This window comes from Petaurus breviceps, unplaced genomic scaffold (genome assembly GCF_028583685.1).
Source record: "Petaurus breviceps papuanus isolate PSGF00001 unplaced genomic scaffold, PetGlider_PUasm1.0 91133, whole genome shotgun sequence".
NCBI classification, from domain to species: domain Eukaryota; kingdom Metazoa; phylum Chordata; class Mammalia; order Diprotodontia; family Petauridae; genus Petaurus; species Petaurus breviceps.
The window spans coordinates 82,553,984-82,559,288 of record NW_027187419.1 but is presented as its reverse complement, the minus strand read 5'-3'; the positions used below and the strand labels follow the sequence as shown (position 1 = coordinate 82,559,288).

The 5,305-nt window shown below is 40.4% G+C and overlaps 1 pseudogene; it reads right to left on the bottom strand.

Moving 5' to 3' along the window:
• Positions 1-2,393: 2,393 nt before the first annotated feature.
• On the bottom strand, positions 2,394-5,002 carry LOC138155014 (hamartin pseudogene; annotated as a pseudogene).
• Positions 5,003-5,305: the final 303 nt, after the last annotated feature.

Genomic DNA, 5,305 nt, shown 5'->3' with positions numbered 1-5,305 from the left:
TTTTTTTGGGGGGGGGTAGGTTTTTTCCTTTCTTTTAAATTTGATTTCTACTCCCATGGTGTAAGGGGCTCTTTCTCAGGCTTCTTGTGCCCATGGCTGCAGGCACTGGCTGTTTAACTGGTGCTGCTCTGATGTTGCCCTGAGGTCCATGGGGGTTCCTTCTGTCTAGTGCCACATTGAGGGGTTAGGATGGGAGAGGCTGGTGCTGCTGGAGGCTGTAGTGTGCTGAGAGTTTACCTGGTGCTGAGTTGGGGTCCTAGTGATGTGTCTGTCATAGACTGAGGCCTGGTGGGGGTGTTTCTGCATTTCCCCAGGGCTACACTGAAGCTCATTGGAGGTCTGGCTGCTGGAGGATGCCTATTTGTCTGGGACCATGCTGAAGCACGTGGTAATTCTTGGAGCTAGAGTGTCCTAGTTCTCCTAGCTATTCTAAGGCATGTAGAAGGGGTCAGGGAGAGCACAATCCTGGTATTAGTGTTTGCCTCCTCCACCCCACTGGGGCTCAGGATTGTCCATTGATTTGCTGAGGTGAGACTTGCTGCTGGCTTGCTTGGATGCTTCCTTTCCTGCATTGTGCTTCCCTTTTACCCAAGTGAGATGGACCTTTCTTGCTGATTCTTCAAGTATTCTGGGCTAAAAGACTGTTCTACCTCATCTTTCCACTGGCTCTACTGTTACAGGATTTGTTCTGTTTTTATATTTGGTTGGAGATGAATATAGGAGAACTACCATGATTTACTGCTTACTTTGTTACCTTGCCTCCTAGAAGTCCTCTTAACATTCATTAAATTTTTTTAATTCCAAATTTTCTCCCTCTCCCCCTTATCACCTCCTTCCTGAAGCAGTAAACAATTCAATATAGGTTAAGTATGTGCAATCATGCAAAACATATTTCCATATTAATCTTGTTGTGAAAGAAGAAATAGACAAAAAAAAACATGAAAAAATAAAGTGAAAATAATATGAATTCATCTTCCATCAATTCTTTCTCTGGGTGTGGATAGCATTATCAATCATGAGTCATTTGGAATTTTCTTAGATCACTTTGTTGCTAAGAAGAGCTAAGTCCTTCAAAGCTGATCGTTGCACAGCGTTGTTGATACTGTGTACACTGTTCTCCTGCTTCTTCTTACTTCACTTTGTATCAGTTCATGTAAAGATTTTCCTGAAATCTTTCTGCTCGTCATTTCTTATAGCACAATAGTTTCTATTACATTAATATACCACAACCATTGTTCAAGCATTCCTCAATTCATGGGCATCCCTTAAGTTCTAATTCTTTGACACCACAAAAAGAACTGCTATAAATATCTTTGTACTTTGTCCTTTCCCCTTTTTTGTGATATCATTGTGATATACGCCTAATAGTGGCATTGTTGAACCAAAACATATGCATAGTTTGATTTCCCTTAGCTCCAAATTGACCTCCAGAATGGTTGGATCAATTCATAACTCTACCAACAATGCATTAAGTATCTAAATTTTCCTACATCCCCTCCAACATTTATCATTTTCTTTTTCTGTTATATTAGCCAATCAACTGGGGATGAGGTAGTACTTCAGGGTTTTTTTTAACTTGCAACTCTTTACTTAATAGTGATCTAGTACATTTCTTCATATGACTATAGATAGCTTTGATTTCTCCATTTGAAAATGCCTGTTTATATCATTTAACCTCTTATCAGTTGCAGAATGACTTGTATTCTTATAAATTTGACTTAGTTCTCTATATATTTGAGAGATGAGGTTTTTATCAGAGACACTTTCCAAGCATTCTGCTTTCTGATTGCATTAGTTTGGTTTGTGCAAAATCTTTTTAATTTGATATAATCAATGTTATCTACTTTGCCTTTTGTAACACCCTCTGTCTCTTGTTTGGGCATAAATTCTTCCCTTCTCCATGGATTTTACAGGCAAACTATTCCTTTGTCTCCCAATTTGCTTTCTTTCAAGACACAGTTAAATTTTTTTTTCCTACATGATTGCTTTCTTGATCTTGTCCTGGTGCTGATGTCCACTCTCTTTCTCTCTCTGCCTCTTTCTCTGTCTCTGTACCTTTTCAAACTACCTCATATTGCCTCATATTGCACAGGTTCATAAGATGCAAGAATTTGGGGAAAGGAAGAAGAAAAGAAAGATACTTATGAAAGCAAATTGGTCTTTACTTTGGAATGCATTTCTAGGTAAAAAAAAGAGATGTTTAGGTGAGAGGCAAGAGAAAAGTTAGAGGCATTTCATTGGCAGATCAGTCTTTTGTCAAAAGGAGCTCAGTCTTATTTCCATGGAAGGAGTTAGCTATTCACACCTGGAAATATGAAATCTTTTATACTTGTGCCCATGCCTCCCATTCTATATAAAGAATATGAAATTTAACACTGATTGTCCATCAACCTTTAAGTGAATTCATGCTCAGTCTCATTATAATCCATGATATGAAGCTGTCCAATACTCTCCCAGTTTTTGAGAGATGGGTGAGTGTTGTCTAGGCCCTGGGGAGGAACAGTTGGCTTTCCTTCATTTCCCTGCTTGGATCTTTGTACAGTTCATTCTTTATTGTCTCAGAAAGGCTGTTTTTGATCGAGCATTCTTCATCACGCTGGCTTTCACTCTTGTTACAAAACAACTCTAGCCTTTATGTCCACGAAGCTCTTTGGACAGGGAAGTATGTCAACAGTCATGCAGATGTTGGTGGAAAGTTCTAAAATTGTTGTCTCCCCCCACTTGCTGAATGTCCCTGCCCTCTGGTTTCAGGGTTTCTTCAGGTTGAAAGCTCACTACTGCTGCTATTACTTCCTCTACCTGCTCTGCTTCCACTGCTGTCTTGGCTGCTACCAGACTTGGGGGTCTTGGTCTCACCACTGCAGTCAGTGGCTTCTTTACTCTGCCCCATCAGTGAATCAGGATAACCTTTATTGCAACAGTTAAGCATTTTCTCAATTGTTTTAGCTGCTTCATATTTTTCTTTAAGTTGTTTGTTTGTTTTAAGGATCCAATCCTTCTCTAGGCTGTCATATAAATCTAATATTTTTATTTCAAATGACTGGGTAATTCTTTTCTGAGCCTCACACCTTCTCTCTACTGCCTGTAGCTGTCCTATAGACCAAGTTTGGCATTTTCCAGGCATTTCTTCTGTTCTGATAGCAGATGGTCTAGTTTGCCAAATGAGATTCTAGTTGCACAATCTGATTATCAAGCTGCTGGTTCTGCTAAGGGAGATGGTTTCCATTTTTCTCTAGTTTTTTCCTATAAAAAGTCTTCATGATTTCTGCTTCCTGTCTGCATGCTTGTTCTGCAATGGCTCCAAATACAGCTCATTGACCTACCTAAGACCCAACAGCTGCCTGTTCAAGAACTCCATCTGCTCCTGGACAAATTTACTGTTTGAAAGCTTTTGAGAAACTTGGCTGAGCAGTAACTCTCTGGGAGACACACAGAGTTATACACCTCATTATTGGCCTTCTTTATTTCTGACCTCAGATCTGCAATCATATTCCGGCAGTCTTCCAGCTTTGTCTGTAATTCCTGGCTCTGATTGCAGAATACCTCCTGATCGTGTTGCAGCTGTCTGATCTGGCTGTGGAGCTGGGTCACCACAGTGTTGTGTTTCTCCTGAAGCTGATTATCTCAAGCTTATTCTTTCTGCAGGTTCACTTTCTACATCTGAATGTCCTACTCTTAGAACTTCAACTGATCTTTCATAGTAGCTTTGAGCCTCTCCATTGGTGTTGATTTGATCATCTTTCATAGTATACTGTCTGTTCTGAAAAGCATATTACTGCCTTTTGAAGTACTCAGGGAATCACTGGTTGTGTAGCAGCACAAATTGTTTCTAAAGGGTGTGAATCTTATCTGAGGATGGAGAGCCTCAAAAGTGGCCCCGATTAACAGACCTAATGGACAAAGACAATTTGTTCAACTACTTGATATGTGCATTTGCTCCCCCTGGTATCCATTTATCCAGTACTTCCACTAGGGAAGCAGAGGACATATAATCTTCCTCCATGTTTCCTTTCACTTTCTTTAAGATCTCTTTAGTCTTCTTGCTAACAAAATGGTAAGCAGTCCTTGGTAGTGCCTTCTCAAAAGGGTGATCAGATGGGGGAGGTTGTCCACGTCTAAACTGTACTTTTCCATGAGATGGAATTTTGCAAGAGCTAAATGTGAGGATGGTCATCTCCAATAAAATTTAATTTTCCCTGTTACTAGCAGGGCTTTCATTGGCATACCTACAGGACCAATTTATGGGCACAAAGGCTTGCTTTGCTGCATCAGGCTCAAATTTGTCCAGAGAGGAAGTTAGAGGTTCAGTGCTCATATTGGTACTTTCAGTGTTAGAGGGTGTTGAGTGGCACTTTCTCTTGAGAATGTGGGAGACTGTCTCAAAGGAAGAAAGAGTTAAATAATCCTCCAGGTACCACAAGTTCAGCATCTTCAGTAATCATCTCAGAAAGTTTCTTTGATATTACAGATTCTTCCTATCTTTCTCAATACTGTTTTCTTTAGGATCACTTAAAAACCCTGGAAGATCATTTAAAGTGATAGAGCCTTTGTTGTCAGATCTTTCTTCTAATCTTATTATCAGAAAGTTGTTGCTGTCTGTGCAGACATGGTCTCACAAAATCCAATCTGTCCTCCTCCTTCTGGGGCCATGACTATAATGTGAGGGAGTGGGGAGGTTGATGGTACTCTCAAAGGAGTTCCTTCCCATCAGATGTACCAAAGCCCTTGCTATAAAAGTGTAACAACTCAAGTGGAGTATTTCCAGGTGAAGCTAAAGAAGTGGTCATACCACAGACTGCAGAGCAGCTCCATATAACAGCTTGTGATGGCTCAGTTGACAACCGAGTTGATGAGAAACTCAGTACCTGAGGTAGCTGCCCTGCCATGTTTAACAATGCCAGGTCTGGAGTAGAATAAGTAGTAGAAGTAGAACTCCTATAGCTGTTCTATGTGTCAGCATAAAGGCTGACAGGGAGAGTTGGACAATGATGAAAACATGTTGAGATCTGCTGAGACACAGAACAGTCATCTTTGTATGAGCTTTGGTAGGGTTCAGAGAAATTTTGGCACATTCTATTTCAACATCATGAGTTTCTAATCTCTTCCATCTGGGGAGGTCCTTGGAACCAATCACTACTTCTGGATGAATTCAAACATGTTCCCTCATTGGCTTTACTACTTCAGAGGTCTACAAGTTTTCCTTCATACTGTGGTGAGAGAGTAGAAGGGAGACAAAGTTGCTAGGTTACATTCCATAAAGGTGATGAAAGACAACATAAACACTGGCACGAAGATAGAGAAAAAA